Genomic DNA, 15,886 nt, shown 5'->3' on the forward strand with positions numbered 1-15,886 from the left:
AAGCCAGACTCAAAGTCTCACAAGAAACGATTTGGCTGTTTCTTTGAGCTAACGTACTTTTGTACATTAAGGTGGAAGGCTACATCGTCAAAACATGTCTGACTTCCGTTCGAAACGCCATTGTGTTCCGGATTGATAACATTATGTCGTGGTACAAAATAGCTATACACCGTTTAATTGAACTCTTCTAACTAAGGAGGTGAGATAGGAATGAAATCACCAAAACGCTTAGAAAATATGTCAATTTTCTTCCTGTTTAAAGCTTTTAACTAACATTGATTATCAGCTGTTTTTACGGAAAACGTGGAATCTAAATAATATACCGTTTCCCTGCTCTGCTGCAATTGGCAACACATTTTTGTCATGTCATCTGCAACAGACGATCATGCATATGTGGCAGATTATCGATATAGGTAAGCAGATGTCAAATTTTCATTTAAACTATATATGTCTGATGAATATAAAACGAAAGTACCGTAGTACGATCTCTTGAATTGATCCTAACTTCCCAAATTAAAAAAAACATTTGCAGTAAAAGACTTTCACTGAAACTTTAACATTAAACTAATGTATATTGATTAAAATAGATACAACTATGTAGCAATAGCAGTGGAAGCCCGGATTTGCAAGCCAAATGAGGGAAAGACAGAATTCTGAAAAGGAGCATGTTTTTCATTTCCACACATGCATGTGTATCACTATGGACATCTAATGTATGTATTAATATGCGTATGGTTGTTGTTTATAATTGCTATTGTATATAAAAAAGTAAAAGACAATTTATAATATAATTAACTACTAATTATATTTTGTTCTGAAGAGTTAAATATATATATGGCATTCATCAATAATATGATTTTTCAGCTTCAAACATTATCATAAGCACTACTTATCTTATATCTACATATTTAGCATAAACTTGTTCCTTTTTTAATTTTTCTTTGTGATTTTTATTAATTAAAAAATTGATCCCAAGATATTTGAGACCATGTAAAATAAAGAAAGACAACTCTTAAACAGGATCTTTCATACCAAGATTTTTGCAATAATTAAGTATTTCCTTTAATTTTTCAATTTCATTCAATTTCTTTTCTTCATCCCATTCACCAACGAATATTGTTTATATTTTCAGGTTTTTGTGGGATTTTGTCCAGCAGTTTGCCTTAAAAGAATTTTTTTATATTTTAGTTTCATATTTATGTGGATTCCAATAAAAATCATACAAACTTCATTCATGATTTTTTTGTTTTTCATTTCTAAACTTAATAACATTTCACTCTCATAAGAATTTTAAAACAGGAATGTTTAAAAATTTGATGAATAAGGGGTTATCTGGAACCAGACTGATATTTTAAAAATTCTCTAGAAAATAGTGTATTGTATTTTGAGGTATATTATTGTTGAATACTGTGCCTAGTATTGGTAACAAATGCATGCAACAAAAATCTCCTACACTTATTTGGTGTAGAGATCCACCTTAATAGTAATTTAGTGAATTTTACTAACTTTTCATAATCAGTTTATTAATAAGTTAAAGAAAGAAGTTAATATAAACAATAAAATGCTTTCTTTGATGATTCATGCGGATTATGAAGGTAGCGATCATTGCAGGAAAAATTTACATAACCCACTAACGCGGGTGATGTATTTTTCCTGCAATGTCGCTACCTTCATATTCCGAATGAATCACCAAAGAAAGCATTTTATTGTTTAAATGATTTTAAAACAATTACAAACAACACTTACACCGATACCGCATCAGTAGCAAAGTAAACTAATTTCACAAATTATCACATAGGCACTATCCAACTTATGGCGTCATCTATCATAAACAACCTGTTGTCATTCTAATTATGCCAGGATATAGTAATATTTCGTTCTTGGCTTATCAAACGTACTTTTATCTTACTTAAGGAGAAGACAATAAGATGAAATATTTATAAAAGATCTCTCATGATTTGAGTTTAAGTTTTTATCTTTGAAATTGAGTTAACACATATGTTTAGAGATTGTTTCCATAGAAACTTGTATCTTGATCATTGAATGTGCACTAAATTAAACAAGTTGATAAATATGATTGTACTCAGTTTAAACCTATCCACAATTTCGAATGCAGAATCTGTATGTTATAAACTTATATTTCGTTTGTACACAATTGTGAATGGAAAATACCGCAATAAATTAATTAAGGTGGATATTTATTAGTTAATAATACATTGCCACTGCTGTTCTTAGCATAACTACATTTCGACTTTGAATCTTTCAGCTACCGGATTCATTTTCCAAAATAATTTCGGACGGTTTCTCGGAATGTCTGTTTGTTATTACCTACACGTGTAAAAGATTATCAAGTCGGTATGTGTTGTACACGTTTTATATATCAGAAATTCAGGTTTAGTATGATCTTTACACAAAGATAATACTTATTAGTTTTTACTAAATTTATTTTTGTGATAAAGTAAAGAGCACCGCATCAAATTTCATATATTAAATGGCTGTATTTAGATTACTATTAATCAGATATAGTACTTATAACAAAATTTATACCATCGCGGATTAAAATGACAAAGTGTACACCTTTTGGCAAAATTGCTTTAAATGGTATACAACTAAAACTTGTAAAACGCAAATCCATACATTTAAACCTAAATGAAAACAGGAATATGGTGTATAACTAACTGTATATCCTAAGATTCGATGTTAACAAAACATCCTATTTTCCCCTCCTCATTACGGAAGTGACCGGTAGTTCATTCCGGGTACAATGTAAGTAGACATAGAATGTCGTTCATATGAGAAGATACGATCATATGATTTTCTTTTTGTACTTTAATTTCTTAATAGTTGCAAGTAATGTTAATATATGTACATGTATGCATGTCCGTTACAGAAGTCTTAAGTTTTTGATTAAAACTCTGCTTTTATTCCGTTCTCATTCATCCACTTTACAAGCATTTATCATTGTTATCAAAATAATTTCTACAACACGTACTATTATATGAGTATATATGACTAAGTTGTTGATTGAAAGAAATACATAACTCAAATATTTTATTTTAAGAAAGTAAGGAACAACATAAACTGCATATCATGCTCATTTTAGTAAAAAAGTATCTAGATGTTCCCCAATTACCGATTTAGAGCTCTGTAAAAAAAATTGGGCAGCATTTGAAATGAAGGGCAGATCAAACAACAATACATGCGATTGAACCTTGTAAACAATCATAAAGTTACATACCAAAACGCATGCCTAATGCTGCTCCTTGGATATTGGCCAGTGTGTTAAAACCATTAATTGTGTATCCACCACAACCCCCGAAATGCATCTCAAACTGCATGAAGTAGGACTTAGGAAGGTGACGAGCAGGATCACTCCAACATCCAGCCATGATTTCATCAGCGGCGCGTAACTACCCCTTTTGTAATACCCAACCGGATGTTGGTTTTTAAGTTTTTAAGTTTTAAAATAAAAAGTAAGATAGCTGTTTGGATTTGCATCACAGTTGATGAACGTCTGATCGACATTGTTGACTTTGTAGCCCTGCCTTGTCCTGGCCTTTGCTGTGATCTTGTCCAGAAATCCAAGAGATAAGGTCCCATCTTCTTAGCATTTATGGGAGTATTATATCCAGTAGCCTCATTATACTGGACACTCAGTGGCTTCTCTGCATACGGAGTTATTTGCTTCAGGATGGAGTCATATTGCTTGTTCCCTCGTAGATGTCGGACCACTACTTCAGATTTGATTTCAAAGGATTCGTTAACATCAATGATGGCGTCAGTGTTTGAGATAAAGCTTAATCCGTAGGTTTTATGAAACTCGCAGAATACTTTAAACGACTGACTTTGTTCTGCTTTATACTAGATATTCTCCGGTTATAAGTCCTTTAAAAATAGCAAAGTCTTTGCAAGAAACAAAAAATAAATATCATTGATATATATATATATATATATATATATATATATATATATATATATATATATATATATATATATATATATATATATATATATCAGAATCGTGATCCAAAGGGTCGGATCACGTCGAGTTGCCAGGCGCGAATCATCAAATCAAACTCGCGCTTCTAAGGTACGAGCATTTTAATGTGTGATTTTTAAATTGAAAATATTATCATTATTTAATATACTAGGCATTTTTAATCGTGACTTTCATTCTGAGAAAGTAATTTTTACGTTTTAAAAAATACATAAGAGCACCACTAGTAAAATCTAAAATTAATCAGACTTCGTACATTGATCCTTTTTCCTTTTCTTTGCAAAGATATCCGGTGTATCCCGAAGGACACAAACAGGTTGGTCCTCCATTAGCTATGATACATGACCTACCATGATGACATTGAACGTCACTGCATGTTACATCTTCAAGATAAATCAAAACACAAGAAGAAAAAAGTGGAATATGATACAATTTCACTTTCAAACCCTTTAAATTAGAAATTGTAACAATCCATAAAGAAATAAGAGACTCGCCGAACCTTAATCCACGTACGGCACCAACAATATCAGAAAATGTTCCATAGTTAGGGACAACATAACCCCCACATCCACCCATATGCATTTCGAAAAACCGGTGTTATATAGTGCCTCTTCCCCCTAGCCATCTTTCCCCCCGGAAAAATGGCTATATAGCAGATCTTCCCCCCGGAAAAATGGCTATATAGCAGTTTTCCCCCACGGAAAGCTGACTATATAGTGGGCTTTCCCCCTTTTTATAGCCAGATTACCCCCACGGAAAACCTACTACTAGTATATAGTGGATTTTCCCCCATTTTTACTTTCCGGTCATGTTTATTGCGGACCATTCGTGACAATAATTTGCAATAACTGATATGATATTAATTTCTAACAAAAAAGGATAATTATCGTATTTATTAATACATAGAATAAAATACATGGTTTTTCAACCCCAAATATGAACTAAGGCATGCGCCTTCATAACATTCATGTGTCATTATAAAAATAGTGCCTGTTTGGGAGGAACAGTTGAAATTGACACCCCGAGAAAACCATTGTCAACCGACGCGAAGCAGAGGTTGACAATGATTTTCGAGGGGTGTCGATTTCAACTGTTATCCTCCCAAACAGGCACTATTTATTTTATTATACTGAATATCAATTTTAAAGAAAGCTTAAATGCTTTTCTATAGGAATGACTTGAATTCTACTGCGAACCGTACGCGCATCATTTACGCGCATGTAACAATTCGTTACCCGTTGCTAAGTGTGTTGCTAACGCTGAGTGTAATAAAACGGATTATCAACTGCGTGTAAACCAATCAGATTTTAGTTTTTAACATGAAAGTATGATAATATCGTTTATTTCACCTGTTCTCAATTCTTTTGGGAACACCTTTTACACGGATTTCGGAATACCTCGAATCTTTTTCATCTAATCGAATGCTTATCTACAGTTTTCAATTCGACGTTATGAACACGTGAGAACACATTTTAGTGAAAATACGCCAGTTTGGAACTTTAATTTTCCAATGTATTACCATCAATGTATAAGCTTCTCCCAAGGAACTAACTGACCAATCTTGACTTAATTTTGAAGAGGAAGGGAATAAAAAGTGGAAATGTATTACTCCCTTCGTCCAAAAGGCTATCAATTTTAAATTAATACCGTTAGAATTGACGATCTTAAAAACAATTATATATTTCTTCTTCTAAATATCAAACGGGAGACAGGATGCAAATAATATGATGAAAAACTGAAATGTTTTAGTTTTACTTTGATTGATGGGGTTCTAAATCATAGCTAAGGGGTATTTTAATTATGTATTAAAAGCATGTGTAAAGTTAGTGTTTACCATTTCGTTTTTAAGTTACGCATATTCATATTTTTAAGCACATTTCTACGAAACGCGAGATATTATGATGTAAACATTTTAAAAAACAATGAAATGTTTTCACAACCAGAACAATGTCGGTATCTTTGCATGTTACTTTGGAAAATTTGAAATGGAGCCTGAACTAACTTTATGTTCATATTGTCACTCACTATTTGCTAATTTTTCCACTTTTAAGTTTGCAACGTGATTTATAAATATATAATTCTGGAAACGATGCCATATAAATCAAGATATACGATTTAATTACCTAAAAAATTTATATTATTTGTTTCATATTTTTGCAATAAAGATTTACTTGTGTACCATATTATTTCTTCGAACAATTAAACAAGGGTAATTGAAAAAAACAAACAAAAAACTCCAAAAAAACAACCAACACATATATTGTGATGAGCTGACTTTTTTTAAAATATAAGCTTGTTCTTCTCATCAACTAACAAGTAAAAAAGTCGTATATGTATGCGCTTAGGTTGGTTATTTATTTTTGATTTTTGGTTTCTCCTTTTATGAATAAAAGTTCATTAATTCATTTATCTAATTATTTATTATATCATTAGTCATCTTATTAATTGATTAAATGTTTTGAAGAATAATGAATTATACCCGCCTACCTTTTTAAAAAAAATTGTTCGAAAATTAAAAAAAAAAAAGCAGCAGAATTAAACGTAATTTTCAATCATTTTGATAAAGAAATATATGAGTGATTGTGTATTTTTAAATAATGTTTTTACTTTCAAATGACCGTAAAAATATGTTCATATGGTCATCTATAGTTTTTGAGATATGGGGCCCTAAAAAATACATTTTCTTTATAATTGGATTTCAAACATGGGCTCGAAAACAACAAAGGCTCCTACCCTGCATGGAGGCTTAAATTTTCGGTGTCATCTCTAGTGGTATATCGCTATCAATGTGAACATATGGTTAATTGGTCATCTCTAGAATTTGAAATTCGGGTCCCCACTTATAGAACACTATTCAATCATTATAATGGGAATTTAAACATCGGGCCCTGAAACATCAAGGGCCCCTACCCTGAGGGCTGAAATTTTCAGAGTCATCTTCAAGTGGTAAACCACTGCCACTATAAAAATATAGTGATATGGTCATCTCTAGATTATGAGACATTGGACCCTAAAGAATATGCACTATAATTATTATAATATGAATTTAAAAATCGGGCTCTAAAAAACATCGGAAACAAAATTTCTCTAAAGAGAGGTTTAGCCTGGATGAAATTTTCACAAACAGACAAACAGTCTGATAGATTTATCAAAAAATTCTTAAAACATTCTCGCTGAATACAATTTCAGAACACAGAATTATGCATATAAGTGTAAAACTTGTAAAACTTTTTTCGATAAATTACCTAAATTAAGTTCTATGTGTAATTCCATTACACACAAGTTCAACTTTCAGCATTGTCTATAAAAATAATAAATCGGCAAAACGAAACTTAACCTGTACAGATGAATGCAGATATACATGTATGCAACCTGGGCGTGTAGAAACATTGATTTTAATCCTTACTGGATTTCCATAAATATTTTTTATAAAATCTGAACCAAAAACGTGAGGGAGAAACCCTACTATGGGGGAAAAGCTACTATATAGTAGCTTTTCCCCCCGGGGGAAAAGGCTACTATATAGTAGGTTTTCCGGGGGGGAAAGCTACTATGGGGGGAAAACTGCTATACAACACCGGAAGTAGTCTGCAGGTATAGGCAAGCTGTGTTCTTTAGAGACGTTAATCCAGCGTTTCATATATTTATTTATTTCATAAAAATTTAAGATTTTTAAAAGATAATTCAACATGTTAAAAGGGGGTCGAAAGTGTTATGCAAAATAGTCCTTTCCTTATTAATTTGATACGTCTGATAAAGTATACAATAATTTCTAATATTTGGATTTTAAAAAGAGTGTTGCAATAACTGATATACTGTGGTTTCATCAATATTCGTTGAATACCAATTTTCGTGGATTTCGTTGTTAAGTTGATCCACGAAATTAAATGTTCATTGAAATTCAATTTCAACAAACATTTTGTATTGATAGGATCATTGGCCACGAAACTACGTATCCTTGAAACTGTGGTTTTCAGAAAATCCACGAAAATTGATACCCACGAAAATTAATGAAACCACAGTATGACACGATGACTATATTTTTTAAATAGCACATGTTTACCGGATTTGAGGAGAAATCTCTTTATTTAAACATATTTTGTCACTTTATATAATCGTTGTTTTTTTATTTAAGATACACATTTATATTAGACAACACTTTAAAATGACTCTAAGAAAGGCAACACAAATTATTTTGTTATCTCAAGTACACGTTAATGATGAAACTGTTAAGTTATCATTCTTTTGTTGTTGAAAGATTGAAAGAGTATGATGTGCGGTAATTAAAGGCAGCTTTGTAACTCAGCATTTGTCTTGGAATTATTTTTACGGCGAATTATATCAACAACAACGTTTTTGGGACACTATTTCATTAGCTTATATATCAAAGCAAAAATTTAAGATGTGGAGCTTCAGTCAGGTATTGAGCTTTCCAAAATAAAGTTTAAAAAAAAACCGAATCCGATGTACAATATAAGTAAGTAAATAAACACAGATATGAGTGGACGCGTCTGTTCGACGCTCTGTGTTTTTGACCATTTATCCCTTAAACAAATTTTATTAATTTTATTGTCGAAATTTTGCTTTTGGTATCTGTACACTGTTATGTGCAATCATAACCTGAAATTTTGGGACCGTTTATTTTGTATAAATAAGTTTAATTTTGTGTGTATATATGTTGTGATTTCATCTGTGCTGTGATTTCTGTTCACTCCTTTACCCGTGGATCTAACTACCTGGAGATGGCGGACTTTGACTCAGTCACGGTTGATACGGTTGATAGAACATCGACGGCGTTATACTTAAAGAATAATGATCTCCGCGACTCCAGTGATCAACAGATACTGATTTTGATCTAATAGACCCAATCAAACAGGTAATTAGTAATGATCTTATGTGTGTTCAACTGGACAGACACCTATGGAGAATTTATCTGAAAAATCCAGAGATTAGGCTTCAGCTACTCACACAAGGTATTGACATCAATAATGTGTCTCACCAGTTCTATGACACTAACCCGTACACATCTGGCGCTACATCAAGTTCATCAACATCTCAAAAAACCCTCAATTTACGGTTATGTGGTTTCCCCCTTTCCGTGGCTTATTCCGCCGTACATGAACTACTTGGCAAATTAAACGTTAAATTAACAAGTAAAATGTATACGAGAAAATCCGCCACCCCGTTACAAAGCGCATGACAAGCATCCTAAACGGGACTAGGTTTATGTGCATAGAACCGCTTCCTTCAGGAAAGCATCTTCCCATAATTAATTTTTGCGGCGGTATTCAGTGCAAATGTTTCACAATGGTCAGCCAAAACAAAATATCAATTTGCTATGTACATGTACAAACTGCTGGAAAACTGTTTATATTAGGCCTGCGTGTACCAAAGATGCTTGTTGTAAGGTGTGCAAGACACCTGGCCATTCATCCGGAAATGAGACCTGCCCGCATTATCAACCACAAAAACATCTTACTACGTTTTGCAGTGCTCAAGATGTCCTCTCTAACGTCTACCCATGTGAAGTAGAAATTTTTGGTGTAAAGCATAAATCGGCAGAACATGCCTTTCAGTATATATAGTTCGGTGCGGAGATCTAGATTCTGCTAACGCAATTGCAAAAGCCGATGACGCGCTTGCCGCCCTTCGCCTGGGTAAAAAGGTCAAATCCAATGACCTGTGGCTGTCCACAAAGGTTTCCATTATGGAGGAAATATTAGAAAACAAGTGTGTTCAAGTACCAGTTTTCCGAAGTAAGCTTATAACCTCTAAGCAATCAACGACATTTGTCGAAGCAACCTACAGCAACGAGCGAGGCTCCGGCCTTGACCGTGACGGCACCCGCAATACAAACCCAGCCGGGAAAAAACGTACTTGGCGTACTTATGAAAAAAATTGCAAAACGAGTCCGAAAAAGAAAACACAGCAATCCGGTAAAATAAACAAAAAAAAAGAAGAAGATCAACCAAATCAGCGTACCATAGTACAGATGCTGGAACAACTCAGAGGTATGTCGGACAGTGACGTGTCGGGGTGAAATCCGGACACGTAGAGCTCTGGTGATGAACGGTAACTGTATTCGGATCTGGCTTCCGACCTCAGTATCTTCTGAACTGTGGTATGCGTACGTTTAATACGTTCAATATAATCGACTATACAATTATAGAATATAAATATCTACTTAATTTCCAATAAGAAGTTATATTATAATTCAGATTACACTTTCTGAAGACAATGTATCCGACAATATTAATGCATTTTTATGAGAAATACTTATATTATGTGTACCAATAGGCATATAATAGTAAAAATGTTGACAATTTTCTCTCTCTATTTTTTCATATTTTTCAACATATTTTTTTTTTCAACGAATATTTTGAAATATGGCAAATTTAGATTTAGTGAATGTAAAAGGTCTTAATTCGTCAGAAAAAGAGCTAGAATTTTTCATGGCTAGAAGAAAATCAAACAAATACTACACTTTTACAGGAAACACATTTTATAGAGAAACATGCTGAATTGTATGATAGAAAATAGAACTGAAAAGCACTACATACTTTCTCTGACTCTCCCTTTAGTAGAGGCGTTTCCGTTTTATTCAATAAAGAATGTAATATAGAAATTTTAAATGTACATACGTCAAATGATGGAAGGAAACTTCTGGTAAATGCTAAAAAAGATAAAACTTTACTTACAATTGTTAACTTATATGCTCCCAATAAAGAAAGTGATAGAATAATATTTTTTAACTCGCTAAATACATTTATTTCTTCCTTAACTCCACAAGATAGTAAACTACTAATCATCGGCCGTGACTTGAATTGCAATTTAATAAAGAAAAAAATGACAAATCCTGTAAAAAGCTAAGTAGACTAACAAAAAAGCTGGATTTAGTCGATGTGTGGCTGAATAAAAATCCAACAAAAAATGGTTATACATAGTTTGATGCAGAATATTCCCGCAAAGAGTAGAATATATTACATTTTTGTGCGCAATGACTTATTCGATTATGTAAAAAATATTGTTGGTCGAAAATTACCAGGTACTCGTAATAAAAACATGCGGTTAAATGACCACAGGTTAATAAAATGTAATTTAAATTTAAGTAATTTGGAGATAGGTGAAGGATATTGGAAATTAAATATCTTGCGTCTAGGGAACGAAGAATCGGAGATCGCAGAATTATTCAAAAATATAGATGACTCATTAGATCCAATTTCAAAATGGGAAACTTCTAAAATTAAAGTTCGTGATTATTCCATAATTTTCGCAAGACAATCCAAAAACAATGTTAAATATAGAATACAATTGACTGAGGAAAGGATAGATGATATAGAAAATTTACCTAGCGGAGATATTGATATGAATGAAAAAAGAAAACTTAAAAAGAAATTAGATTACATGTACGATGAAATAGTTAAAGGAGAGCAGATTAGATCTAAAGCAAAATGAATTAGCGAAGGTGAACGAAATACAAAATTCTTTTTAGGTCTGGAAAAGAAACACAAAGCTAACAATACAATATTTGAAATAAAAACCGATAACCAAAACTGTATCACGTAATTGCGAAATAATAGAGAAAATGTGTCACTTTTATGAAAACTTATATACAAGTAAATATATTAAAAATGATGATATAAATGCTTATTTATATGACGTTCAATGCCATTCACCCGGAAATGAGATCTGCCCGCATTATCAACTACAAAAAACATTTTAAAAATCATTTAAAGTGATGATATAAATACTTATTTAAATGATGTTCAATGTCCAAAACTTAGCAATAGTGAAAAAGACTATTGCGACTCATTACCTACACTTGATGAATGTGCAGATGCAGTAAATAGTTTGAAAAATAAAAAATCCCCGGGTTTAGACAGTATACCGACTGAGTTTTATAAATGCTTTTGGAAAACAATTTGACCACTCTTTTATGAAGTTAATTTAAGTAATTTCGATAAACGGAACTGCCCCTTTCACAGCGGTTAGCTCGTACCACTCTTTTTTTAAGAAAGGTGACAAAAATAGCCTTAAAAACTACAGACCACTAAGTTTAACAAATACAGACTATAAAATTCTAGCTTTTGTTCATGCCAAAAAATTACAAACAGTTATTGATAAACTAATTAGCAGGGAACACTATGCGTTGATAAACTAATTAGCAGGGAACAATCAGCGTATATGAAAGGGCGCTTTATAGGCATAAATGCAAGAATGATTTTAGACATCTATGAATACTGCATGGAAAACAATAATGAGGATTTATTGCTATTTTTAGATTTCGAAAAAGCATTCGATTCAGTCGAATGGAATTTTCTTTTTAAAATTTTAAATCAATTTAATTCTGGTGAAAATTTTATTTTATGGGTCAAAATTCTTTACACAAATCCAATCTTTAGAGTTAAGAACAATGGATGGATTTCTAAAACTTGCAAAATGAATAGAGGTATGAGACAAGGGTGTCCTATCTCATCACTGTTATATCTGTTTGTTGTGGAAATATTGGCTTATCAATTAAAACACAATTCAGAAATACAAGGAGTAAATATATCAAATATGGAAGACGATTTAAAAACTATTCAACATGCGGACGATGTCACTTTAGCCTTTAAAAATATTTCTTCTTTTAAATGTTGCAATAAAGACAATTGAAGATTTCTGTAAACACGCTGGATCAAATGTAAATATAAACAAACCGCAATGTAAACTACTTGGTAGTTTAAAAGATAAATATAATAATACAAGCGGAATCGATGTAATCAGTGATGCCGTTAGATGTTTTGGTATAAAATTTACATTGGACATAATAGAAATCAATGCTGTGAACTTAATTGGCTACACTCTTTTCAAAATATGGAAAAACTATTCGAGTCCTTGAAAAAAGAAAATTAACTTTATTTGGAAAGGCATGCATTGTTAATTCACTAGCTATATCTAACATAATTTATGTGGGTTCTACATGTATATTACCTATGTCTGACCCTGAATATATTAAACAACTGAAAAGTAGCATATTTAACTTTATTTGGAATAAATGAGATAGAATAAAAAGAGATACTGTGATTGGAAGGCAAGAAGATGGCGGTATAGGAGTTGTTGATTAAGAATCGAAGTTTAAGGCCTTGAAAGCTGCATGGTGTAGAATCTTGATTGACAAAACATGCATAATTAACAGAATAGTTGATAATTATCTAAGAGCTTTAAATGTAGATATCAATTATGTATTAAACGTATCGGACACTAAGAAATCTAATTTAAAAATAATTTCTAAATTCTCCATTTTTTTTAAAGAAGTATTTTGTAGTTTCAATAATTGTAAAAAAATATTATTGAAATTACTAAATTATCTGATATAAATTTTGCTAAACAAACAATTCGGCACAATAATTTGTTTTAATTTGATAATTAAACAATTTGATATAAAAGTTGGATTCAAAGCGGCCTATTATATGTAAAGGATCTTTTTTAATGCTGATGGCCAATTCAAAACACTTCAAGAATTGTTTCCTACTCTAAAACAAAAAACTAAGTGGATGTTTGAATATAGAATAGTTAGAAATGCAATATATAAAAGTCACTAAAATTTGATATGAAAAGTTATCAATATATACAAAACGTTTCCAATTGTGAATTTCTTTTTATTAATGTTTACATTTTATTGAAGACAAGAAATGTAAATTTTTCTACGATTTATTGTACCAAAAATTTAAGCCTCCCTGTCACCAGGCATTGTCTAAAAGACTGTTTTCAGTGGGAAAAGAATATTGGAATAACATATACAAAAACAAAATAACAGATATATTTGACAAACAAATATGTGAATTTAATTGCAAATTGTTAAACAATACAGTGTGCTGTGACAGTTTTCTTTTAATTGCAAATATAAGTTTTCTGCTTCTTGTAATATGTGTAGCGAAATTGAAGATGTTAAACAATTTAAATATACATGTAAAATGTGTTGTAGATCTCAAAACAAAACAGAGACATTTAATGCATTAGTTTTATATTTGAAAAACAAAACAAGATACAATATTGATATCCTTGTGAATATGTCAAAAATACAAATGTATCAAATGTTTAGAATTAATATTGTGAAATGTGCAGGTATGCTGTAATTGTTATAATACATGTCATAATTTAATACTTTATTTTTAACTATCTTGGCCCGAGATAGTTGGATATTGTTAATGGGCTGTTTTGTAATGTGAAATAAATGGATTTAAAAAAAGAAAATAAATAACAAGAAAATAAAAAAACAACAATAATTTTAATAAGAGGACTAAAACCCAGGCTTAAAATATATTATACTTTAACGCTGTATACCCGGTAGTGCATCGGAGTTCGGTGATTTTAGAAAAAGAGGTAAATCAAACAACAGTTAACACTTCCATCAAAACAATTCTGTACTCATTGTTTCGTATGCTGCAACATGAGATAAAATTACACTCAAATGATACTGTTTAACTCAACATTAAATTTACATGTAAATTTGGCGTATATGAGGAATGAGCATAACTAGATTATTGTTTAGGCCTATTTGATGTTAAAAATATATATTTACGTTAAAAATCAAATTAAAGAAAAAACAAACATTTGTATCACTAATTTTTTTTCTTTTGTAGTTAAGTTTATAGTTAAGTTCAGGGAGGATTAAGGAAAATGTGTTGAGTGTGATAAGACCCACACTCTAATAGAACAATATAAGCAGTCAAATTCTTTACGGCTTGTATTGTTTATTTTTATACACCTTTGAATTATTAAAAGGGAAATTGCTCAATGGTGTGCTTGTAAAGTTTTTGCATAGTATTTTTCCAACAAATCACGTAATGTTTTATTTTTTTTTCTGATTAAATTATAATGGATACAGTGTTTTCATGCGGCTTCAAAGGGATCTATGCGCTTTGTATATTTACTAATACAAACGTATCTGAACATGTAAACCTCTTTGAATAAATTTCAATAACCCGATTGTTATAGTGTTCAAGCGGAGGAAGAAAAAAACCAAAGACTTTAATTTGTAAATCAATATTTTTTTACTTGAGAACCAATGCGTGTATTAAAAATCACAAATATTAATATAGAACATGCATAATTATGTACATATTAACAGAGGTTAAGAACCATAACTTCGTGGATTGTTTGTGTGTCAATGTATGGGTCTACTTACAAAACACTTATTCAGCTTATTTATCATATTACATGAATCGATCAAAACTTTCCTAAATTCTTTGTTTTTGGGCTAAAATCTAAGTAATGTTCTTTTACATGTATCTCACAATAGATGCTAAACAATGAATATAACATATTTTGAGTAATAAATTTTAAAAAATAGAAGTATATGTTTATTACAAGTTTACGTATAGAACGAAATCTTTCATCAATATCAATAGGAAATACATGTATTATGCTATTCTGAGAGTGTGTAATACAACTTTAATAATCTTATGTTGAATATATTTTTGTTGGTTTTGATGTTACTAGTAAATATTTACTTAAACTCAAACAGGTTTTTAAAAGTGTTAAACCGTACAGAAAAAAACAACAAACAAACAAACACCGGATGAATCTGTGCCATTCAGTCAACTGAATATGACTGAGAGGTTATTTTCAGACCTTTCAATTAAAGCAATATGAGCTGCAATTTTATTGTTGAATTTTTTTTTTACGAAAATGTTATTGCCTACTAAAATGACAAAAAAATATCACGGGTTTTTAAATTTCTGTTAGCCATATATTTGTGGAAAAGGCCTTTAAGAAACCTTAATTAGAGCAAAATTGAATTTTTGTCGTCCTGTACAAAAATTGACCCGCTTAATATTCCTTAGAAGAGAAATCTTTCCTCTGACAAAAATAAATGGTATTTTTCAAATCTTATTTATCATAAAA

The 15,886-nt window shown here is 31.2% G+C and overlaps 1 long non-coding RNA gene across 1 annotated transcript; it reads left to right on the plus strand.

The window, feature by feature from the left end:
- Positions 1-63: 63 nt before the first annotated feature.
- LOC136274524 (uncharacterized) lies at positions 64-1,231 on the plus strand. Its single transcript, XR_010712927.1, has 3 exons — positions 64-413; positions 588-713; positions 1,133-1,231. It is a non-coding gene; the product is annotated as an uncharacterized lncRNA (long non-coding RNA).
- Positions 1,232-15,886: the final 14,655 nt, after the last annotated feature.

This window comes from Magallana gigas, chromosome 4 (assembly GCF_963853765.1).
Source record: "Magallana gigas chromosome 4, xbMagGiga1.1, whole genome shotgun sequence".
NCBI lineage: Eukaryota > Metazoa > Mollusca > Bivalvia > Ostreida > Ostreidae > Magallana > Magallana gigas.